General features: G+C 32.7%; 1 long non-coding RNA gene across 1 annotated transcript; it reads right to left on the bottom strand.

Moving 5' to 3' along the window:
* Nucleotides 1–7,562: 7,562 nt before the first annotated feature.
* Nucleotides 7,563–19,530, bottom strand: LOC127550723 (uncharacterized). Its single transcript, XR_007950934.1, has 2 exons — nucleotides 19,383–19,530; nucleotides 7,563–7,982 (listed from the first exon to the last, which is right to left on the bottom strand). It is a non-coding gene; the product is annotated as an uncharacterized LOC127550723 (long non-coding RNA).
* Nucleotides 19,531–26,617: the final 7,087 nt, after the last annotated feature.

The raw sequence follows: 26,617 nt of genomic DNA on the forward strand, positions 1-26,617 counted from the left end.
TTGCTTTCTTTCTACTTTTCATTTCCCATACTAATCTTCTTAATATCTCCTTCAGGCAAGCTATGTATAGTTATCTTTGAAACTTTTACCTATCAATTATCTCTATAAGAAACTAAAGCCTAGGATGTGGGAAAACAGAGACACTGATACATTGTTGGTGGAATTGTGAACACATCCAGCCATTCTGGAGAGCAATTTGGATCTATGCTCAAAAAGTTATCAAACTGTGCATACCCTTTGATCCAGCAGTGTTTCTACTGGGCTTATACCCTAAAGAGATACTAAAGAAGGGAAAGGGACCTGTATGTGCCAAAATGTTTGTGGCAACCCTGTTTGTAGTGGCTAGAAGCTGGAAAATGAATGGATGCCCATCAATTGGAGAATGGCTGAATAAATTGTGGTATATGAATGTTATACAATATTATTGTTCTGTAAGGAAGGATCAGCAGGATGAATACAGAGAGGATTGGCAAGACTTACATGAACTGATGCTGAGTGAAATGAGCAGAACCAGGAGATCATTATATACCTCAACAACGATACTGTTTGAGGATGTATTCTGATGGAAGTGGATCTCTTCGATAAAGAGAACTAATTCAGTTTCAATTGATCAAGGATGGACAGAAGTAGCTACACCCAAAGAAAGAACACTGGGAAATGAATATAAACTGCTTGCATTTCTGTTTTTCTTCTCGGATTATTTATATCTTCTAAATCCAATTCTCCCTGTGCACCAAGAAAACTGTTCAGTTCTGCACACATATATTGTATCTAGGATATACTGTAACCCTATTCAACATGTAAAGGACTGCTTGCCATCTGGGGGAGGGGGGTGGAAGGAGGGAGGGGAAAAATCGGAACAGAAGTGAGTGCAAGGGATAATGCTGTAAAAAATTACCCTAGCATGGATTCTGTCAATAAAAAGTTATTTAAAAATTTTAAAAAATAACCTACATGAATGATTAATATGCATAGACATATATATACCCTATTCTCATATACTCATTCATCTTTTTTTTTATAATTTGGACATTTATAAATGAGAAAGAAAATAAAAATCAAGAAAACAACAACAGCAACAACAACAACAACAACAACAACAACAAAGAAACTAAAGCCTATAGAGATTATAATTTCTATTTCCTGAAGTAGATTCACACACATTTACAATGACAGCCTCCATGCATATATATGATAACTTCTTGGATTTTTGATGTCATATTTGGATTCAGTTGTGGAGCGATAGAGACATTTTAGCATTTTTGTCTTATTTTATTTTTGTTTAAACTATGATTTCATCTGTTTGGGGATGATTCTGAAGCCTTACATTGCTGCTTCTCCCAAATTCATATATGAAAGTAGTACAATTTTAGCTAATTGTTCATGGCACTAAGAAATAAAGTGACTTGTCCATGATTCATAGTCAATATGTGTCAAGGACTATATCTGAACTCAGTCTTCCTTACTTGAAGGATAGCATAGGCCATACTACTTCTCAACAGCAAGATTACATATTAAATCATTTGTATTTTCTAAGAGCTTTCTCCATTTCAGTGACCATCTTTTTGTTGTTGTTGCTCTGTTTATCCCCAAGACCAATACAGCTACAGAGTGTGTTTCTATATAGTGCTTCAGAAAGAGTACTGAAATAGTGAACTAATTAGAATTCAATAGCTGGAAGTGCTTTTATGAATGGTTGGAGGAGGTGTGAGAAAAAATTGGGACACTAATTCATTGTTGCTGAAATTGTGAAGTGATCCTATTATTTTAGAGAACAACCTGGAAATTTGGAAATTCAGAGTTTTTGAACTGTCTATGTCCTTTGATTCAATAGTTTTCAAAGATGACTAAGGAAAAAGAAAAGAATCTATGTATTCTAAAATTTTTGTAGCATCTCTTTTTTGTGATAGTAAAGAGCTAGAAATTGCAGGGAAGCCCATCAATTGGGAGGTGGCTAAACAAGTTATGATATATGATTGTGTTGGAATACAGCTGTATATAAGAAATGAAGAGCTCAACAATCTTAGAGAAACATTAAAAGACTTACATGAAATAATAAAGGGTAAAATGAGTAGGACTAAGAAGTATGAGCTATATTGTTTTAAGAATAACATAGAGGATGAAAAGATGCTCCAAATCATTATTAATCAAAGAAATTCAAATTAAGACAACGCTGAGAAACCACTACACACCTACACACCTTAGATTAGCTAGGATGACAGGAAAAGATAATGGTGGATGTTGGAGGGGATGAGGGAAAACTGGGACACTGATACATTGTTGGTGGAATAGTGAATGCATCCAACTATTCTGGAGAGTGATTTGGAACTATGCTCAAAAGTTATCAAAATGTACATACCCTTTGATCCAGCAGTGTTACTACTGTTTTTATATCTCAAAGAGATCTTAAAGAAGGGAAAGGGATCTGTATGTGCAAAATATTTGTGGCAGCCCTTTTTGTAGTGGCTAGAAACTGGAAACTGAGTGGATGCCCATCAATTGGAGAATGACTGAATAAGTTGTGGTATATGAATGTTATGGAATATTATTGTTCTGTAAGAAATGACCAGCAGGAATGAAATGAGCAGGACCAGGAGAGCATTATATACTTCAACAACAATACTATATGATGATCAATTCTGATGGACATGGCCCTCTTCAACAATGAGATGGACTAAATCAGTTCCAATAGAGCAGTAATAAATTGAACCAGCTACAACCAGCAAAAGAACTCTGGGAACCACTTCATAGAATTCCCAATCCCTCTATTTTTGTTCACCTACATTTTTGATTTCCTTCACAGATTAATTATACACTATTTCAAAGTCCGATTCTGTTTGTACAGCAAAATAACTGTATGGACATGTATACTTGTATTTAACTTATACTTTAACATTTTTAAAAATTGGTCAAATTGCCATCTGGGGGAGGGAGAGAAGGGGAGGAGGGGAAAAATTGGAACAAAAGGTTTTGCAGTTGTCAGTGCTGAAAAAATTACCCATGCATATATCTTGTAAATAAAAAGAAAAGAAAAAAAAAAGAAAGAAAGGAATGACCAGCAGGATGTATTCAGAGACTTACATGAACTGATATTGAGTGAAACCAGCAGGACCAGGAGATCATCATATACTTCAACAACAATACTATGTGATGATCAATTCTGACAGACATGACTCTCTTCAACAATAAGATGAACCAAATCAGTTCCAATAGAGCAGTAATGAAGAGTACCAGCTGTACTCAGCGAAAGAACTCTGGGAAATGAGTGTGAACCACAATATAGCATTTTCAGTCCCTCTGTTTTTGCCCACTTGCATTTTCAATTTTCTTCTCAGGTTATTTTTACCTTATTTCTAAGTCTGATTTTTCTTGTGCACCAAAATAACTGTATGGATATGTATACATATATTATATTTAACATATACTTTAACATATTTTTAAAAAATAAAAAAATATGTAATTATAAAAAAAGAATAACATGGAGGAAGTCATTCTGACTATTATAAATACCCAAATTAATTAATTATAAAGGACATATAAAATATATATGCATCCAGAGAAATAATTAAAAAATAGAAGTTTGTATAAAAGATTTTACACATGTATATCTATTTGTGTCTAATGGTAGCCATCTTTAGGGTAAGGGGAAGGGAAGGAAAAAAATTAAAAAGAAATTTACATAACTATAACATATTAAAATGAATAATGACTTGTACATAATACATTTGCAGTTTCATGAACAATCATATTTTTATTATACTATGTTGTGGAAATGCTTGTTTTATTTAACAAATTAAAACTAAAATAAATAAATATGAAAAATGAGAGCCCTACAGTAGTTCATTGCAGAGTTGGAGAAAGAATTAAAGGATGTCCTAAGATGTTAAGGGAGTATTTGGGAAGGGAGTGATAATGATGTAGATTTTGGCATCTAAGAGCATTTCCCCCCACAAGTTTCAAATAAATCAATTTTTTGGGGCCAAAATTTTCATTTAATTTTTGCTGGTAGCTCTTTCAGGACACATTGAAAAAAGTTAGAAATCTCTCTAGTTTTTGTGCTATGTCTCTAGCTATGCCTCTCTCTGTGTATCTCTGTCTCCGTTTTTTCTCTATCTGCATGTAAAGATATATAGAATTATTTCTATTAATAAAAGCATCTCACAAGAGAAAATTTAACATTTCTTGTAGATTTTCAAATGTCTGTAAGGAAATGACTTATCTATTATAAGCAATAAAACCACTAGATGGCACCAGAATTACATTATCCCATCATGGACATTTATTTCTTCCAGAGAGAGGCTCAAGAGGAGGATGACTTTTTTATACATTAAAATAAAGTATAGTTATTATTCCATGATGGTATATATATATATTTTGCTTTTATTAATTGTTATAAAGCTTTTTATTTTCAAAACACATGCATAGATAGTTTTCAACATTCATCCTTGCAAAATCTTGTGTTCCAATTTTTTCTCCTTCCCTTTCCCTCCACCCTCTCCCTAGACAGCAAGTAATCCTATATATGTTAAACATATGCAATTCTTCTATACATAGTTCCATAATTATCATGCTGCACAAGAAAAATCCGATCAAAAAGAAAAAAAGTGAAAAAGAAAATAAAATGCAAGCAAACAACAACAAAAAAGTGACATTACTATGTTGTGATCCATATTCAGTTCCCACAGCCCTCTCTCTGGTTGCAGATGGCTCTCTCTTCAGCATAAGACTATGAACTGGCCTGAATCATCTAGCCATTGAATAGAGCCACATCCATCAGAATTGATCATCATATAATCTTGTTGCTTTGTACAGTGTTCTCTTGGTTCTATTTACTTCATTTAACAACAATTCATGTAATTCACTCCAGGCCTTTCTGAAGTCATCCTACTGATCGTTTCTTACAGAATAATAATATTCTATAACATTCATATGCCATAATTTATTCAGCCATTTTCCAACTGATGGGCATCTATTTAGTTTCCACTTCCTTGCCACTACAAAAAGGGCTACTACAAACATTTTTGCACATGTGGGTTCTTTTCTCTTTTTTATGATTGCTTTGGGATACAAGTCCAGTAGAGACACTGCTGGATCGAAGGGTATGAACAGTTTGATAGCCCTTTGGGCATAGTTTCATATTACTCTCCAGAATGGTTGGATCAGTTCACAACTTCACCAACAAGGTGTTAGTGTCTCAGTTTTCCTATGTCCTCTCCTACATTCATCACTATCTTTTTCTGTCATCTTAGCCACTCTGAGAGATATGTAGTGATATCTCAGTGTCTTAATTTGCTTTTCTCTGATCAATAGTAATTTAGAGCATTTTTTCATATGACTAGAAATGGTTTTAATTTCTTCATCTGAAAATTGTTCATTTTTTGGACCATTTATCAATTGAAGAATGGCTTGTATTCTTATAAATTTGAATGAATATATAAATGGGACTGCAGATCAGTAACTTTTAAGGAAGTTCAGAAAACAAAGTGGTACTCTGAAGTATTTTTTTTCCTATTTCCAAAAAATTCACAAATTATTGACTATTTGATTTTCTATATATTTTAGGAATGAAGGTTTTTTTCTGAACCCTTAGGTATAAAACATTGTTCCCAGTTTGTAAATGGCTTTTTAAAGCAAAATAGATACTATATTTTACCCTAGAAGCAATAAAGAACCACTAAAGTTTTTTAAGGAAGGGAATGACATAGTGAGATTTACACTTCAGGAAAATTACTTTGACAGCTATGTAGAGGATTAATGGGAATGAGGAATGATTTCAGGAAAAGAAATTTATTAGCAGGGAATTAAAATAGTCTTCAAAGGTTAACTCACGAATCCATTTTAAGCATGGAGGAGGAGGCAACTGGGATTGATTGATTTATCTAAGTATTGAGTATATGAGGAAGAATTTAAACTCAAGTCCTTCTGAGTCTGTACCTATTCACTGTATCACCTCACTGCTTCTCAACATATTTTTTAAATAATCAAAGGAAATGTGAGATTTCACATAAAGAATAGCAAAAATAAAGATGTAGGTTTTTTTTTTTTAATCCAAGTTCATGGACTCCTTGAAATTCATAAATTTTTTATGTGCTCAAAGATCCTAGATTAAGAACCCCTGGTAGATGATGAAAGTTGTGGCTCTGTGACTAGAGAAAAAACGTTGCATATGAGAAATCTTGGGAGGTGGAAATGGCAAGGTTTACCAATAGATATGTGCTCAGAATGGTGGTATTTTCATCAGAAACATAAATTTGGGGAAATGGTGCATTTGGGTGAAAGAGATTTGAGTTCTTTTATAGACTTGCTGATTTTGACATGCTTCTAGAACATTCAGTTTGAAAAGTTCAAAAGATAATTTGGGGGCTGTGGAACTGGTATTCAGAGAAGAGAGTAGGGCATTATATAGATGACATCATAGAAGATAGCATAGAAACACCTAAAGTCTAAATTAGTTTAAATCTATCTTGGCCTTGGATGCTGAATGAATATATAAATGGGACTGCAGAATCAGTAACTTTTGAGGAAATTTAGAAAATAAAAGTGGTACCATGAGCTATTTTTTTCTACTTCCAAAAAATTCACAAATTATTGACTATTTGATGTAAATGACCGACTCTCATAGAGTCAAGAATAACTCACTATTTTCCCTTCCTCCTCTCTACCAAAGTGCAAAAACTATAAGAGACTCAGAACATAGACATTCAAATACAGAATTTGAGTGAGTATTTTGTCTTTTCTCATGATAAAACTATTGTTTTTGGGCCAGAAAGAGGGTGATAAGGAAAAAGGAGGAAAAGGGATTATTAGGATATAATACCAGCTTCCTTCCCAAATTTATTTCTTCATTACACAGTTTTATTAGACCATTCTATTAGCTCTCAGTATCTGCTTCTTCCTTTTCCATAAACCTCTTATGAACACTAGATTATAGCTTGATCTTTCCTAAAAAGTCAAATTGATAACTAGAAGTTAAATGCCTTGAATAAAGTCCTGGATTTGAAGTGAGGAATTAGTTTAAATTCAACCTCACACAATTACTAGCTATGTGATTCTGAGCAAGTTACTTAATTATTGTCTGAACTCAGAAAATAAAGAGGCATTTACTAGGAACCAGCATGGATTATACTTGTTACTGATTTTCTTCCCTGGTAATATTCTTTGCTGTCACTGGAAGAGGTGAAGCTGCTACATAGTTTCTTCCATGTAGAGTAAAAGGGTCCACCAGCTCATGAGTTTATAACCCTAGAGCACCTCTTGGAGACAAACTTTTAGTAAAAAGAAGGTAGTCCCTACCCTTGAGGAGATTATAATTTAAAGGGGAAAAACTGCACACAAAAAGAAACAGGGAATTAGAATGGGGAGCTATCAGGAAGTATCTGGTACAGAGATAACATGTACCTTGGAATTGAAACCAGGCAGAGCAAATGCAAGGTATAGAGATGTGAGCTCAATTTCTACTTTTTATAAAGAAAGGCATAATGAAGAATTTAGTGTTCCATCTCTCAGTCACCCAAACAAAGGAGAGAAAAGCCAGAAGGAGGTGGAAGAGGTCAAAGCTAAGCTAGGAGCCTCATAGTGAGTTTATTTTATTTTGTATTTTATTTTTCCAAATACATGCAAAGATAGTTTTCAGCATTCACTTTCACAAAATCTCGTGTTCCAAAGTTTTCTCCCTCTCCCTCCTCTTCCTCCAATTCAGCAAACAATCCAATATAGGTTAAATATGCAATTCTTCTAAACATATTTCCATATTCATCATGCTATTAAAAAATCATATCAAAAGGGAAAAACATAAGAAAGAGAAAAAATTAGCAAGCACACAACCACAAAGGTGAAAATACTATGCTTTGATCCACATTCAGTCTCCATAGTTCTCTCTCTGGATGTGGATGGCATGTTCCATCACAAGTCTATTGTAATTGTCTTGAATCTTGATTGTGAATTTTGAAGTGATGAACTCATCCTGCCAAGGACATCTAGTTCTGTGGAGTTAAAACAATAGAAAGACAGCAAAATCTTTCTTGTCACTTAATTTTCAAAGTCATACTATTATCTTTTGCTTTTAAATTTGTCTTTAGATAGTCTAATAAAATTATACAAATTATTAGAGTCTCATGAGTGATAATTTTGAGTTTATATTAATCCTTAAGATCTAGAATCTGAGGTAGCTATTTAAGAGAGAGAATACAAATTAGGAGGTAGAACTGAGTGCTACCTATTCTTTATTGAGCAACTATACTGAGAGTATTGACTAATGGAGAAATATATAAGTCAAGAGAGTTCTCTGAGGCTAGAAAGGACCTTGTTTTATTTAATATCTTTTTCAATAACTTTAATAAAGGCATCAATGGCATTTTTATCACAATTTGACTTGATTGCAGGGATAAACATAGGATACAGTGGTAATAGAAAAGTAGTGCCACAATTTGTAAATTGGTCACAGTAATTTACATTATTTGACAGTTGTAGCTATTTGTGGAATAAAGTTTGAAAAATACAAGCTAATTCTCCCTCATAGAATCTGACCAACCAGAGCAGCTGAGAGAGAATAACTCAAGGAAACTAGCATACTCTGTGTGTCATAGGACTTTGTACAATCAATTCTTTTTTTTATTAAAGCTTTTTATTTACAAAACATATGCATGAGTAATTTTTCAACATTTACCCTTATGAAACTTTGTTCTAAAATTTTCCCTTCTTCCTCTTCCCCCTCCCCTAGATGGCAGGTAGTCCAATACATGTTAACTATGTTAAATCCAATATATGTATACATATTTGCACAGCTATTTTGCTACACAAGAAAAAATGGATCAAGAAGAAAAAAAAAAAAAAACAACCTGAGAAAGAAAACAAAATGTAAGCAAACATCAACAGAAAGAGTGAAAATGCTATATTGTGGTCCACACTCAGTCCCCACAGTCCTATTTCTGGATGTATATGGCTCTCTTCATCACTGAACAATTGGAACTGGTTTGAAATATCTCATTATTGAAGAGAGCCACATCCATCAGAATTGATCATCGTATAATTTTATTATTGCCATGTATGGTGATCTCCTAGTTCTACTCATTTCATTTTGCATCAGTTCATGTAAGTCTCTCCAGGACTCTGAAATCATCCTGCTGGTCATTTCTTACAGAATAATAATATTCCATAACATTCATATACCACAATTTATTCAGCCATTCTCCAACTGATGGGCATCCATTCAGTTTTCAGTTTCTTGCCACTACAAAAAGGGCTGCCACAAATATTTTTGCACAAGTGGGTCTCTTTCCCTCCTTTAAAATCTCTTTGTTATAAAGGCCAATAGAAACACTTTTGGGTCAAAGGCTATGCACAGTTTGATAACTTTTTGAGCATCATTCCAAATTGCTCTCCAGAATGGTTGGATCTGTTCACAGGTCCACCAACAATGTATCAGTGTCCCAGTTTTCCCACATCCCCTCCAATAGTCATCATTATTTTTTCCTGTCATCTTAGCAAATCTGATAGGTGTGTAGTGGTATCTCAGAATAGTTTTAATTTGCATTTCTCTAGTTAATAGTGATTTGGAGCACCTTTTCATATGATTAGAAATAGTTTCAATTTCTTCATCTGAAAATTGTATTCTTTAACCATTTATCAATTGAAAAATGGCTTGAATTCTTATAAATTTGAGTCAATTCTCTATATATTTTAGAAATGAGGCCTTTATTAGAACCTTTGACTGTAAAAATGTTTTCCCAGTTTATTGCTTCCCTTCTAATGTTGTCTGTATTTGTTTGTACAAAAACTTTTTAACTTAATATAATCAAAATTATCTATTTTGTAATTAATAATGATCTCTAGTTCTTCTTTGATCTAAGAGGTAAACTATCCTATGTTCTTCTAACTTGTTTATAATATTATTCTTTATATTCAAATCATGAACCCATTTTGTCCTTATATGGTGTTAGGTGTGGATCAATACCTAGTTTCTGCCACACTAGTTTCCAATTTTCCCAGCAGTTTTTGTCAAGTAGTGAGTTCTTATCTCCAAAGCTTGGGTCTTTGGGTTTGTCAAATAGTAGATTATTAAAAGTTATTGGCTGTTTTGTCCTGTGAACCTAACCTATTCCACTGATCAACTACTCTATTTCTTAGTATCAAATGGTTTTGTTCACTGATGCTTTTTAATATAATTTTAGATCTGGTACAGCTAGGCTACCTTCATTTGCTTTTTTTAAAAATTAATTCCCTCTATGCTCAAAAAATTATCAAACTGTGCTTTGATCCAGCAGTGTTTCTACTGGGCTTATCCCCCAAAGAGATACTAAAGAAGGGAAAGGGACCTGTATGTGCCAACATGTTTGTGGCAGCCCTGTTTGTAGTGGCTAGAAACTGGAAAATGAAAGTATGTCCATCAATTGGAGAATGGTTGAGTAAATTGTGGTATGTGAACGTTATGAAATATTATTGTTCTGTAAGGAATGACCAGCAGGATGAATACAGAGAGGACTGGTGAGACTTACATGAACTTATGCTAAGTGAAATGAGCAGAACCAGGAGATCATTATATATCTCAACAATGATACTGTTTGAGGATGTAATCTGATGGAAGTGGATCTCTTCAATAAAGAGAGCTTTAATTGATCAAAGATGGACAGAAGCAGCTACACCCAGAGAAAGAACACTGGGAAATGAATATAAACTGCTTGCATTTTTGTTTTTCTTCCCGGGTTATTTATACCTTCTGAATTCAATTCTCCCTGTGCAACAAGAAAACTGTTCGGTTCTGCACACATATATTGTATCTAGGATATACTGTAACCCATTCAACATGTAAAGAACTGCTTGCCATCTGGGGGAAGGGGTGGAGGGAGGGAGGGGAAAAATCGCAACAGAAGTGAATGCAAGGGATAATGCTATAAAAAATTACCCTGGCATGCATTCTATCAATAAAAAGTTATTAAAAAAAAACAAAAAAAATAAAATTAATTCCCTTGAAATTCTTTACCTTTTGTTCTTCCAGATGAATTTGTGGGTTTTTTTCCTAAGTAAAATAGTTTCTTGGGAGTTTGATTGCTATAGCACTAAATTAATAGATTAGATAGTATTGTCATCTTTAATATATTCTCTTGACCTATCTAAGAGCACTTGATATTTTTCCAATTGTTTATATCTGATTTTATTTATGTGAAAAGTGTTTTGTAATTTTGCTCATATAGTTCCTGACTTTACTTTGGTAGATAGATTACCAAATATTTTATATTAACAACAGTTATTTTAAATGGGATTTCTCTTTGTATCTCTTGCTGTTGAATATTGTTAGTGATGTATAAAAATGTTGATGATTTATGTGGATTTATTTTGTATTGTACAACTTTGCTAAAATTGTGGATTATTTCTAATAGGTTTTTAGTTAATTCTCTAGGATTCTCTAAGTATGCCATCATATCATCTGCAAAGAGTGATACTTTGGTTTCCTTATTACCTACCCTAATTCCTTTAATTTTTTCTCCTTTATTATTGCCAAAACTAGCATTTCTGATACAATATTGAATAGCAATGTTGATAGTAGGCAACCTTTTTTTCATCCGTGATCCTATTGGCAATGATTCCAGTTTAATGCTTGCTGATGATTTTAAATAGATGCTACTGACTATTTTAATGAAAAGTCCATTTATTCTTGTACTCTCTAGTGTTTTTAATAGGATGGATGTTGGATTTTATCAATTTTTTTTCTGCATCTATTGAGATAAATTTTTTCTATATGACTATGTTATGAAAATTCTTGTTCTATTTCTTAGGTTTAGAATAAAATAAAAGAAAAGAAAGCCTCATTTAAGGGATTTGGGGTATCTAAGAATGTAATACCTGAAATAAGAAAAAAGATGTTCAGTAAAACTCCCTCATTTGACTGTTGAGAAATTGGAGAAGAGAAGTGACTTGTCCAGTGTCATATAGGAAGCAGAAATGAGACTTGAAACTATGTTCTGTTTTCTTAAATTTAGCTTTTTTCTACTAAATAATTTCTTTTCATACTATTAGTTGTTTGGGGCCCAGCAGAACTTTCAAGTAGTTTGTATACCATGTTATTTTAACATTCAAAATTAAAAGTGTATATTCAGGTAAAGTATTTTTGTGAACTTATTAAAATGAAGACAGAAATCAGAATTAGATAATAGAAAAGTCTCATTTGTTGCTCCTAAGTTTTATGGTTATAGGGCTAATGACATTCTATCTGTAGTAATATACTATGTGTACACCAGATGGCAACACATCCTTCCTCATTATATGATGCTACTATACTAACACATTTGGACTTCTAAGCTAATTAAAATAACCATCTTTCTGAGTGTGTGTGTTTGTGTGTGTGTGTGTGTGTGTGTGTGTGTGTGTGTGTGTGTGTGTCTTTGTCTTGGTTGCTGTTTTATTGGACTATCTGAAAGGCATGAATTAAAAAAAAAATAGCCTGGAGAGCATCTTTCAAGAATAAGGGGGTTAAATAATCATTGAAAGAATCCACTGATCTCTTCCTGAAAGAGACCCCCAAAACTCCAACAGTTTTGCTAAATTCCAGAATTATCAGATCAAGAAGAAAATACTGCAAGCAGCCTGCAAGAAATAATTCAAATATTAGAGAGCCATAATCAGGATTATCCAAGACCTAGCAGCTTCTATTAGAAGGGCCTAGAATATAATAGTCTAAAAGGCAAAGGAGCTTGTGCTATAGACAAAGATTGGACATTCAATGAAATATGGGACTTTCAATCATTTTTTGATTACAAAAAATCAGAGTGGAACAGAAAATTTGATCTTCAAATACAAGACAAAAAAAAAAACATAAGGAGGTAAAAGTGGGGAAAATTATTTTTTAAAGGTTAAAATGCTTACACTGCTACATGTAATGATGATACATATAACTCTTAAGAACTGTATCTTTTCAAGCTAGTTAGAAGGAGTATGCATAGAGGGTGTATGTAGAGGTTGACTTTAATGTGATGATATAAAAAGAAATTAGGGCTGTAAAAGGGATTGTCCTAGGATAAGAAGGAAAGGGAGAGAAAATGAGGTAAATTATATCACATAAAGAGGCATAAAAGATCTATTACAGTTAGAGGTAAGGGAAAGAAGGTAGGAGGATGAACATTGTTTGAATCTTGTTCTCATCAACTTTGGTTTAAAAAGAAATAACATACAGATTTAGTTTGCCATATACATTTGTCTCACTCTGTAGGAAAGTAGCAGGGGGAAGGGGAAAGAAAAAGGAGAGGCTAATAGAAGGCAGGGCAGAAATAGAAGAAGAAAGGGATAGGGAAGGGGGAGGAGCTGAAAAAAAGAGAGGGCAGATTGAGGGAGGTGGGGACCAGAAGCAATACACTGAGGAGGAGGAAAAGAGCGAAAGGAGAGAGAAAAGTATAATTTGGGGAAAATAGGATGTTGGGAAATTTTTTTTTTTTTATTTTTGTGTGTGTTAGTAATTTAGTTACTGGTTAGTTATTTTTATTGTGAATTTGAATGGGAAGAAATCTTTCATATTATTATTTAGCCATTTCCTAATTGAAGTGCACAGTCTTGGTTACATTTGTTATAACAACAAGATCTTATTTTTGTAATTTTTGTACGTAATACTCTGGTTTGTCTGTCATACAGGCAATGGTTTTAGACCTATGATTTCATTGAGAGCATCCAGCTGATGAAACACCATCTACCAATGTAGATCAGGACTTTTCTGCAATTTCTAGTCATAGAGAATAGTCTAGAACACTAAGACATTAAGTATCCTGTCAGAGGTCACAAAGCCAATAGGTTATAGAGATAGCATTTGGATGCAGATATGGTAGAAGCAATATCCTACTCCCATCTCATCATGAAGATTAGGCTAATTTTTCTTTAATATATATTAGGATAATATTTTAGATTTAGTTGGCCCAAGTGATCAAGACCTCATTCTATTGACGTAAGTTTTCATCCCACTAACACGTACAAAGAATCCACAATTAATTATTGTGAACATTAAATTTGGAACTATGCTCAAAAAGTTATGCATACTCTTTGATCCAGCAGTGTTACTATTGGGTTTATATCCCAAAGAGATCTTAAAGAAGGAAAGGGACCTTTATTGCAAAAATTTTTGTGACAATCCTTTTTGTAGTGGCTAGAAATTGGAAACTGAGTGGATAACCATCAATTGGAGAATGACTGAATAAATTATGGCATATAAATGTTGTGGAATATTATTGTTCTGTAAGAAATGACAAGCAGGATGATTTCAGAAAGGCCTGAGAAAACTTACATGACTTGATGCTGAGTGAAATGAGCAGGACCAGGAGATCATTATACACTTCAACAATAATACTATATGATGATCAATTCTGATGGACATGGTCGTCTTCAACAATGAGATGAATCAAATCAATTCCATTTGTTCAATAATAAATAGAACCAGCTACGCCCAGTGAAAGAACTCTGATAAATGAGTGTGAACCACTACATAACATTTCCAATTCCTCTGTTTTTGTCTGCTTGCATTTTTGATTTCCTTCACAGGTAATTGTACATTATTTCAAAGTCTGATTCTTCTTGTGCAACAAAATAACTGTATGGATATGTATGCATATACTGTATTTAACATATACTTTAATATATTTAACATATATATTGGTCTACCTGCCATCTGGGGGGAGGGGGCAAGAGGAAGGAGGGGAAAAATTGGAACAAAAGGTTTTGCAAGGGTCAATGCTAAAAATTACCCTGCATATATCTTGTAAATAAAAAGGTATAATAAAAAAAGAATTCAAATTATTTTTAAAGTAATCTGGAGAAATGAATTTTTTGGAACCAGGAAAAAGATTTTCCTCTCATAAGAAATGGACAAATTCAGAACTAGTAATGCTCTGTCGTCATTGTCACTGGTTGTCTTTGTATTTCTAATGATCATTATTACACTGTTACTTTCCTGGAGGCCTCTTAAAAAGCCCCTACCTATTTTTAATGGATTCATAGTCATATAAACTATTTCGTTTGAATAGCTTTTTGGAAATGACCATGCAACAATCCAGGCAGTCACTATAATTCCAGTCAGCCACTGAGGGATGGCATGAGGGACTTCAACAATGGGAACTAAGGAAGATCCCTGAAATCATAGAATTGCCTAACAATTGTGTTGAAGAAAGTGAATTTTGCTTATTTACTTTTTAATTGAGATCTGAAAAATCAACAGCAATTTTAAAAATATATTTTATTTCATTTAATATTTTTCAATTACATGAACATTTAACATTCATTTTTTAAAATTTTGAGTTCCAAATTCTATCCCATCCACTCATATCCCTTATTTGAAAAGACAATCAATTTAATATAGATTATAAATGTGAATTCATGAAAAACATATTTCCATATTAACCATATTACAAAAGAAAAGTTACAAAAAAAAGAAGAAAAATAAATTTTAAAATTTATTCAATTGGTATTCAAGGTTCATTTTCTTTTTGAGGGCAGAAAACATTTTTCATCATAAGTACATTGAAATTTCCTTCTATTATCATTTTCATCAAAATATCAAAGTACTTCATATTTGATCATCTTTACATATTGAGTAATTGTGCTCAATGTTCTTCTGGTTCTGTTCATTTCACTTTTCAACAGTATATATAAATCTTTCCAGGTTTTTCTGAAACCATCCTAATCATCATTTCCTCTAGCATAATCATACTTCGTCACAATCACAAACTACAATTTGTTTAACCGCTCCCCAGTTGATAAGATTTTTGTACAAATAGTTTTCCCTCTTTTCTATAATGTCTTTGGTTTGTGTTAAGGGTGGGTCAAAGAGTACTCACAGTTTTATATCTCTTTAAGTAGAATTCTAAATTGCTCTCCAGAATGGGGATGCATTACCATCTTTTAATTTTTCCATTCCCCCTCCAACATTTGTCTGATAAGCATGTGGTGGAATCTTGGAGTAGTTTGAATTTGTATTTCTCTAATCAATAGTTAGAGCATTTTTTATGTGACTTGATAACTTTGATTTCTTCTTCTAAAAACTATCTATTCATATACTTTATCCATTCATCAACTGGAGATTGGATCTTATTTTTCTAAATTTTGATCAGTTCCCTATATTTGCGAATTGAGGCCTTTCTTTCCCACAGAAACGTGCCATAAAATCTTTCTTCTTCTCCCCTTTCCTCCACAATTTTGTTTTTCTCTTCTAATTTTGATTGCATGTGTTTTGTTTGTACAAAAGCTTTTTTTCGTTTCCTGGCATCAAAATTATCCATTTTATTTTAAGTAATTCTCTCTGTCTCTTGTTTGGTCATAGTTTGGTCATATTCATTGATTTGATGGGTACATTTCCCCATGTTCCCCTAATTTACTTATTTTATTTAATCTCTAAATAATTTAACTATTTTGACATTATCTTGGTATACACAGTGTAAAATTTTGATTTATACCTCATTTCTACTAAATTTTTTTTCTATTTTCCCAGAAATTTTGGTTAAATAGCTAATTCTTACTCCCCAAACTTGAATCTTTAGATTTATCAAACACTAGATTATTTTAGTCATTTACTATTATGTCTTTTATTCCTAATTTATTTCTCTGGATCCAGCAGGCTATTGCATAGCCAGAACAAGATTGTTTTGATGATATATCACTTTGTAATATAGTTTAAATCTGTTACTGATAATTTATCTTCCTTCATATTTTTTTCCTCACCAATTCCCTTGATAATCTTGACTTTTTTTCCAGATAAATTTTGTTATCTTTTCCAGTTCTGTTAAACAACTTTTTGGTAGTTTGATTAGTATGGAATTTAACAAATAAGCTAATTTAAGAAAATTAGTCATTTTTATTATATTGGCTATTTATCTATGAGCAATTAATATTTCTCCACTTGTTTAGAGTTATCTTTTTTGTATGAAAAATGTTTTGTAGCTGTGTTTGTATAGTCCCTGGGTTTGTCTCATCAAATAGGCTCCTAAGTATTTATATTGACTGCAGGTATTTTAAATGGAATCTCTCTTTCTCTCTCTCTCTCTCTCATACACACACACACACACACACACACACACATTCTTGCTACTAGTTGATAATATGTAGAAATAATGATGATTTGAGTTTATTTCATATTCTGTAATTTTGCTAAAGTTGCTCATAATTTTAACTTTCTTTTTAGTTGATTCACTTGGGTTCTCTAAGTTTCTGTTTTTGTTATTGATATGGTCTTTGACTACCCATTTTTCCTTATTGTGTATTAATTTTCCTGAACCAGCCCTGAATCCTTGATATAAATTCCACCCATTCATAGTAATAACCTTTGTGATTTTTTTTGGAATCTTCTTGCTAGCATTTATTTAAATTTTTGAATCAATATTCATTAAGGAAATTGGTCTATAATTTTCTTTATTTTGACTTTTCCTGGTTTAGGTGTCATAAAAAGGAATCTGGTAAGACTCCCTTTATCTATTTTTTTAAAAATAGTTTATAATAAAATTGGAATTAATTGTTCCTAAAATTGTTTGTTAGAATTTACTTGTGAACTTATCCTTTTTTCCCCCCATAGCTCATTGATAGCTTTTTCAAAATCTTTTTCTAAGATAGGGTTTCATTAGGTGAGAACAAATAAGATTATTGTACCAGTTTTTAAAATTTCCACTCTAATATCTAAAGTGTGAGTTGTAATTCTCTCTCACTGGAGCTTGAGAGGAGATTCTGGTGAAAGGGGGGAAGGACATAGAAACAGCAGAGAATTCAGGTCCCAAAATATTTGATTATGCCCCACAGAAAAGGCCACTACTTTCACATGAAAAACAGATCATTTATATTATCACACAGGGGTTTTTGGCTTTGTTATTTTTTGTAATTTCATATCTCTTCTCCAGCTTGAGTGCAAAGTTAGGCAGAATTAGTCATTTTAACTGTAAATGTGAATGGGATGAACTCTCCCATAAAAGGGAAGCACATAACAAACTGGATTAAAAGCCAGAATTCTACAATATGTTGTTTACAAGAAATACATTTAAAGTTGAATGATACATTGAGAGTAAAAGTAAAAGGCTGCAGCAGAATCTATTATGCTTCAGGTGAAGTAAAAAAAAAAAAAAAAAAAAAAGCAGGGGTAGTGATCCTGATCTTAGATCAAGCAAAAGCTAAAATAGATCTAATTGAAAGAGATAAGGAAGGCAACTATGTCTTGCTAAAGAGTACTATAAATAATGAAGAAATATCAGTACTAAACATATATGCACTAAAGTGGCATAGCACCCAAATTCCTAGAAGGGAAGTTAAGAGAGCTGCAAAAGAAATAGACAGCAAGACTATAATAGTGGGGAATCTCAATTGTGTTCTCTCAGAACTAGATAAATCAAAAAATAAAATAAATAAGAAAGAAGTTAAGGAGGTAAATAAAATTTTAGAAAAGTTAGGTATGAAAAATCTTTGGAAAAAATTGAATGGAGACAGAAAAGAGTATAGTTTTTTCTCAGCAGTTCATGGAACCTATACAAAAATTGGCAACATATTAGGGCATAAAGACCACAAAATCAAATGTACAAATGCAGAAAAAGTAAATGCATTTCTTTCAGATCATGATGAAATAAAAATTACATGCAATAAAAGGCTAGGTGAAAATAGATGAAAAATTAATTGGAAACTAAATAATCTAATCCTAAAGAACGAATGGGTAAAACAACATAGCATAGATACAATCAACAACTTCATACAAGAGAATGATAATAATGAGACAACATACCAAAATTTATGGGATACAACTAAAGCAGTTCTTAAGGGAAGTTTTATATTTCTAGATGCTTACTTGTTTAAAACAGAGAAAGAGAAAATCAATGAATTGGGCATGCAACTAGAAAAACTAGAAGAACAAATTAACCCCACTCCTCCAATTAAATACCAAATTTGAAAATCTGAAAATAAAAAGGAAGATTAATTGAAAGTAAAATTGAAAGTAAAAAAAAAAAAACTATTGAATTAATAAACAAAAGTGAGTTGATTTTATGAAAAAACCAGCAAAATAGATAAACCCTTAGTTAATTTGATTAGAAAAAGGAAAGAAGAAAATAAAATTGTATCAAAAATGCAAAGAAAGAACTTTCCATCAATGAAGAGGAAATTAGAATAATAATTAGGAGTGATTACAACTATATGTAAAGAAATCTGATAATCAAAGTGAAATGGAGGAATACGTACAAAAATATAGACTGCCTAGATTAACAGAAGAGGAAATAAATTATTTAAATAGTCCCATTTTAGAAAATGAAATTGAACAAGTTATTAATCAACTCCCTAATTTAAAAAAAAATTCTCCAGGCCAGATGCATTTACATGTAAACAGTTAAGGAACAATTAATTCCAATATTATGCAAACTTTATGGGAAAATAGGGAAAGGGAATCTTACCAAATTCTTTATATGACACAGATGTGGTGTTAATACCTAAACCAGGTAGGGTGAAAACAGAGAAAAAAAATTATAGACCAATTTTCTTAATGAATATTGGTGCAAAAATAGTAAATCAATATTGGTAAAGAGATTACAGCACATCATTTCCAAGATAATACACCATGACCAACTAGGATTTAAATCAGGAATGCATGGCTGGTTCAATATTAGGAAAACTATAAGCATAATTGACTATATCAATAACTAAAGTAACAAAAATCATATGATTACCTCAATAGATGCAGAAAAAGAATTTGATAAAATGCAACACATATTCCTATTAAAAACACTAAAAAGTATAGGAATAAATGGAGTTTAAAAAAAAATGATCAGTAGCATTTATTTAACACCATCATTAAGCATCATATGTAATGGGGACCTTGACAAGACTATAGTTCTATAGATAACTGGCTGCCAGATGCCAGTCTGTTTTTCTTTGATGATAAGGTTTCCAAAACAAGTAGTGGGAATTGGTGGAAGTGCAATCTGAAATGAATTAAAGCTCATTGCTTTAAGCAGCAATATCCTGTCACCCTCTTGCTTATGCACTTAATCACTTGAATAGTTTAAGATTTCTTAGCTAAAGTGGTTCTGAAGGCTCCCACTGATGTGTGGATGTTGGTTTTAAATGGTAAAGGAAGAGTCACAGTTAAGAAGAGATGTACAAGTCTGAAGACCTAGATAGCAAGGATGTCCCAATGGATGAAATGTATCAAGACTGATATGAGAAATCTTCCAACTATGAAAAAAAAAAAGGATGGAATGAATGGGATAAGTGAAGATTTCTCCAATGGAGTGGGTTAGCCTAAGTTTCAGGAAACAGTGTTGCTGACCATTGGTCAATGGTTACTTCCTTTTCAATACATCCAGTGAATCCAAGTCTTTTGCTATTTAACCAAATCCACTATTTCTGGCTCACTAGGCCAGGCACCATACTGGGAGATGGAAGCTGAGAGCTCTGGGTCTGCTCAGGTGTCCTTAGACATTTCTTTGAAAGGACCTAATAAATGCTTCCTCTTTGTATCTGAAGATTCCTCTGAGTAGTCATTTTGGGTAAGGGGGTCTGGCACCTGTTCCATATATAATCCAATTCATAATAATCTGGCTAAATTTCTTTAGGGCTTTGTTCTCTGTCTTCTTTCTACTAAAATTTCCAGTTTAAAATTAGCTGCCATTTTTCTCCAAGTGTCAAGCATGAGTTTTTACTTCTTAAGGGTGGAATTTTAATGTTTAAAATAACATATCTATAGTAACAAGCTTTATACAGCTTCTTCATATCAATCTTATTAAATACACTTTGAAATGAATTCAAAGGACTAATGGTGGAATATACCTTCCCTTTTAGATACAAAGATGGTAGTTTACAAGTGAGGAATGAGATCAACGTGTTGACTCATTTTTTTTCCCACCTGGGATAATCCGTTACACAAGGTTTTTCTAGGGATAAAAGGAAATTCAACAATCTGTAGAGGTGAAAGACAAACGTATCAATAAAATATTCAAATATTATGTCTTATTTTATAGATAAGGCTTAGAAATGTTAAGGAATGTGCTCATGATCTTAGTAAGTAAAGGAACCAGGATTCCAGTTCACTTTTTTTACACTGAGTTCAGTGTTCACTTTTATGGTTATAAGGAATATATTTCCATCTCCTTATTAATAGGAACCAGACTTGTGTTAATTGTAATGACATAGAAAAATACTTTATTTGCTAATCAAACACTTTGCAATTTGGAATGCTCAGCCATGTTCCCCACTCTCACATTCCAGCTTTATCTGAAATCCTTTTAGTTGTAGACCTTCTGTCAAGGACACTTTTGTTGCCTTCTGTGGGAAAAAAGAGAGACCTTGTAGTTTCCCTCTCTTGGCATGAATAGCTAACTCAATTTTAGAATGAACCTCTATTTCAGTTTAGATTGAGCAAAGTCTTGATGTTTGATTTAACTCTTATCTCAGCTGCTTTTATTGTTGTTTTGTTTGTTTGTTTGATTTTTAAAGGAAGATCAAGCATAAAGATGAATTGCCCCAGATAATCACAAATGAAACAAATTGTTGCTTCCCCACTCCCTACTCTCAACTAAGTCCTATCCTATGAACTTTAGTGAAAATAATTTCAGAATAATTTTTTTCTTAGTTTTTGCAAAATCTGTTTTCTGTTGTCTTCAGGGAGAGACCCCTCTATATTCTATTACTCAAGGGTATTCATTTCTGAGGCGTGAGGTGAGGAGAGAGCCTTTGCTTTAGAGTCTTTTGCAGAGCTTTATGTCTTTGAATAAAATAGTTTCTAATCTATTATTGCCAAAATGTCTTGATTGTTTTGTTGGAGTGTACATTTTTACCTCCTCAAATATAAAAAGCAATGTTTTACTTTAGTGATTCCATTGTGGGAACTGATCTCTCTCCCTCAAGATATAGTGATTTTGAGGCAGTGCAATGAATAGAATACTCAATGCGTCCTGGCTGTGTGACCCTGGGCAAGTCATTTATCCCCAATTGCCTCAGCAAAAAAATAAATAAATAAATAAAATAGTAATAATAATAATAATAATAATAATAATAATAATAATAAAATAAGTGATAAGATATAGTGATTTTCCCTTCTTTTCTTCCTCTTTCTTTTGTATTCCTGCTGAATTCTCTCAATATTATAATGTAGCAACTTGATTTATATGGACATTTTCAACTTCTAGAAATCTTTGCAAAAGAGAGTAAAAATTTGAAGCTTTTCAGTGTAGAGCAATGCTTTTTAAACTGTGAGTGGCATGGGGTCAAGTAACTGAATGTGAGGATTCTGAAAAAATCTGGCAATAGTAAAAGGTATCAAATATTCTGCTAAAATTTAATACTTTATGTAAAAATAAACAATCACATCCATCTCATTAATATGCAAATTTGTTTTTGTCTTTAATAAATAGTAAAATTTTATATATATCAAGAAATTTTTTGATTATACATTATATTCATTAAAAACTATTTCCTTATGAATCATGTTGGGAGAGAAAAATCAGAACAAAAGGGAAAAACCAGTAAAGGAAATAAAACGGAAGAAAAAGGGGGGAAAAGTGTATATGGCATGTATTGATTTACATTTAGTCTCCATAATTCTCTTTCAGGATGCAAATGGCATTTTCCATTCAATGTTTATTGGGTTTACTGTGGATCACTGATCCATTTAGAAGAGCCAAAGTTTTCCTAGTAGATTATCACCCAGACTTGCTATTACTGTGTGCAATGTATTCCAGGTTTTGCTTGTTATGCTTAGCATCAGTTTGTGTAAATCTTTTCAGGCCTTTCTAAAATCAGCTTGTTTTATCATTTTTTGTAAAACAATAATAATCCATTGTTTTCATATATCATAGCTTATTTTTTAATGATAGGTTTTTATTTTCAAAATACATGCAAAAATAGTTTTCAACATTCATCCTTGTAAAACCTTGTCCTCTTTCTGGATGCGATAGGTCTCTCCATCCCAAATCTATTGAATTGTCCTGAATCACCTCATTGTTGAAAAGAGCCACAACCATCACAGTTGATCATCCTATAATCTTGTTGTTACTATATACAGTGTTCTTTAGGTTCTACTCATTTCACTTAATGTAAGTTCATATAACTCTTCCCAAGCCTTTATGAAATCAGCCTGCCGATCATTTTTAATAAAACAATAATATTCCGTTACATTCATATTCCATAATTTATTTTGTGATTCCTCAGTTAATGGGCATTGACTTAGTTTCCAATTTCTTGCCACTATAAAAGATCTGTGGGCAGCCAGATGATGTAGTAGATAGAGCACCAGTCCTGGAGTCAGGAGAACTTGAGTTCCAATCTAGTTTTAGACACTTAACATTTACTACTAATCTTTGTGACCCTGGGCAAGTCATTTAATTCCAATTACCAAAAAACAAAAACAAAAAACAAAAAGGGGGCTGCTACATTTTTTCCCCCTTTTTTAGGATTACTTGGGAATACAGACCCAGGAGAGACACTGCTTGTTCAAACAATATGTACAGTTTGATAGCCCTTTGGGCATAGTTACAAATTGCTCTCCAAAATGGATGGATCAGTTCATAACTCCACCAATAATATATTAGTGCCCCCAGTTTTTTTACATTTTCTCCAACATTTATCATTACTTGTCATCTTAGCGAGTCTGAGAGGGGTGTAGTAGTATCTCAGCTGTCTTAATTTGCATTTCTCTAAGCAATAATTATTTAAAGCATTTTTTCCATATGATTAGAAATGGCTTTAATTTCTTCATCTGAAAATTGTCTGTTCACATCCTTTGATCATTTGTCAACTGAAAAATGGCTTAAATTCTTATAAATTTAAGTCAGTACTCTATATATTTTAGAAATGAGTCCTTTATCATAACCTTTGGATGTAAAAAGGTAGATTAATTTAGGTAGAATTGTCATTTTTATTATATTAGCTTGGCCTACCCATGAGCATTTGATATTCTTTCAATTGTTTAACTCTAACTTTATTTGTGTGAAAAGTGTTTTGTAATTGTGTTTATATAGTTCCTGGTTTTGTTTTAGCAGGTAGATTTTAAAATATTTTATATTATCCACAGTTATTTTAAATGGAATTTCTCTTTCTATCTCTTGCTGCTGGATTTTGTTGGTAACATATCATAAATCATAACTTATTCAGCCAATCCCCAATTGATGGGTATTTATTCATTTTCCAATTCTTTGCCACCACAAGAAGAGCCACTACAAACATTTTTACACATAGGGGAAGACGTTTTAAAATAAATTTCTTTATGATTTATTATCAGTAAATATGTGATTTGTATACTTATTTTTCATGCAAAGGGGTTGCAAGTGGAAAAAGTTAAAGGAGACACAATGTAGAAATTCAAAGATTGACAGGGAAAAGACTGCTATAAAATCATGAAAAGAAAAAAGTAGAAAGATAAAGATGTACATGTGATGCAGATCCTAAGAAAAACTCCAATTGCTATCTGGCCTTGGGAATAATGTAGTCAGGAATGATGTTTTTTTCTTTCTGTAGGCTATCTTTAATTTATAGTGCCAAGATGCAAAATCCAAAAGATTTCCAGCTGTCAGATAACAGACTATTGGTTAAACCATTCTGGAGAGCAATCTGGAATTATGCCCAAAAAATTATCAAATTGTGCATACCCTTTGATCCAGCAGTGTTTCTATTGGGCTTATATCCCAAAGAAATACTAAAGAAGGGAAAGGGACCTGTATGTGCCAAAATGTTTGTAGCAGCCCTATTTGTAGTGGCTAGAAACTGGAAAATGAATGGATGCCCATCAATTGGAGAATGGCTGGGTAAATTGTGGTATATGAATGTTATGGAATATTATTGTTTTGTAAGAAATGACCAGCAGGATGAATACAGAGAGGCTTGGAGAGACTTACATGAACTGATGCTAAGTGAAATGAGCAGAACCAGGAGATCATTATACACTTCGACAACGATATTGTATGAGGACATATTTTGACGGAAGTGGATTTCTTTGACAAAGAGACCTGAGTTTCAATTGATAAATGATGGACAAAAGCAGCTACACCCAAAGAAAGAACATTGGGAAACGAATGTGAACTATCTGCATTTTTGTTTTTCTTCCCGGGTTATTTATACCTTCTGAATCCAATTCTCCCTATGCAACAAGAGAACTGTTCGGTTCTGCAAACATATATTGTATCTAGGATATACTGCAACATATCCAACATATAAAGGACTGCTTGCCATCTAGGGGAGGGGGTGGAGGGAGGGAGGGGAAAAAATTGGAAAAGAAATGAGTGCAAGGGATAATGTTGTCAATATAAAGTAATCATTAAATAAAAATTAAAAAAAAAGACTATTGGTTAGCAATAATGGGATTCCTAACACTAATGAGAGACAATAATGAATTGCTTAAAATAAAACATACATAAATATGTTTTATTGATTAATAAATTGGTTAAAATTGGTTGTCTGCCACTTGACCTAGTAACATTTCAGGCATAAAAACACACCTCTGGCAGGTTGCCCCAGTGAGCCTTTCTCAGAGAACAGCTTCTTTGCTTCTAGGGAAAGAAAATACAAATAGACATTCGATCTTATCAGGACAAGTTCTTAACTATGTGGGTCTCAGGTTTTTAATTTATAAAAATGAGGAGTTTGAATCATATCTTGGAGGGTATCTTCCAGCTTAACCCATGGGATGCATCAACAATGCCTTTGAATTTAATTTTAAATAGAAAAATAAAGAAAAGAAGCATGGAACTTCTAGAAGTTCAGATTGATGAAATTATTACTCACAAATGTGAAAGAAAGTTTTAGTATATGACCATCAAGAACCCTGAAAGCCATCAGAATATTGAGAGAATCTCAAACACATAAGAAATGAAAATTGAGAGGAGAAGCATGATGAATACAAAAATCTGAGAGAATCTCAAGTTCTGAAGACTGTGTCACTATTACAAAGGTCTGAATTATACTAGCAATCAGTATTGTTTTAGGTATCATTTTTGAAGGTTATTGCCTTTTTTCCAGACTCAGCTAATATCCTAGGAATAGAGATGAACATAAATGCTGTACTACTTCAAATATTCTCTGGTTCAACAGTGACATTAAGCAATAATCAGTCATTGGGCATAGTGGTCTGTAATTTTTGCTTCTGAAGAATTGCTTTTGAAAGGCTCAGGCTTGTGGTTAGCTTGAGTTTAGGAATTCTCAGGTGCAAGAGAACTAAAACAAAGTAAGTATATCTACACTAAGTTCAGGACCTATATGGTAAGTCCCCAAGAGCAGGGGGTCATCAGGCTGATCAAATAGGGGCAAGCAAGCTATGTTGAAAAAGAAGGTCAAATCTTCTGTCCTGATAGGCAGTAAGATCAGATATGTGAATGAATGCTCCATTTTCAGCCTGAGTAAAGAAGGGAAGGCATACTTTCCTCAATAGTAATGATGATGATGATGGTGATGGTGGTAGTCATGATGATATGATGTTGATGATTACAACAAAAATAACAGTAGTTCAATGTATCATAGTTTTAGAACTAGAGAGGATGTTAAGGGCATATAATCCAAAATCCTCATTTTAAAGTTTAAAATTAAGACTCAGTGAGGTATAATGACTTTGTCTATGATTATATATTATCAAAAGAGAATTTGAACCAAGGTCTTCTTGACTTCAAGTTCACCACTTATTCTACCATGTTGATAAAGAGTA

Source organism: Antechinus flavipes, chromosome 2, assembly GCF_016432865.1.
Source record: "Antechinus flavipes isolate AdamAnt ecotype Samford, QLD, Australia chromosome 2, AdamAnt_v2, whole genome shotgun sequence".
NCBI lineage: Eukaryota > Metazoa > Chordata > Mammalia > Dasyuromorphia > Dasyuridae > Antechinus > Antechinus flavipes.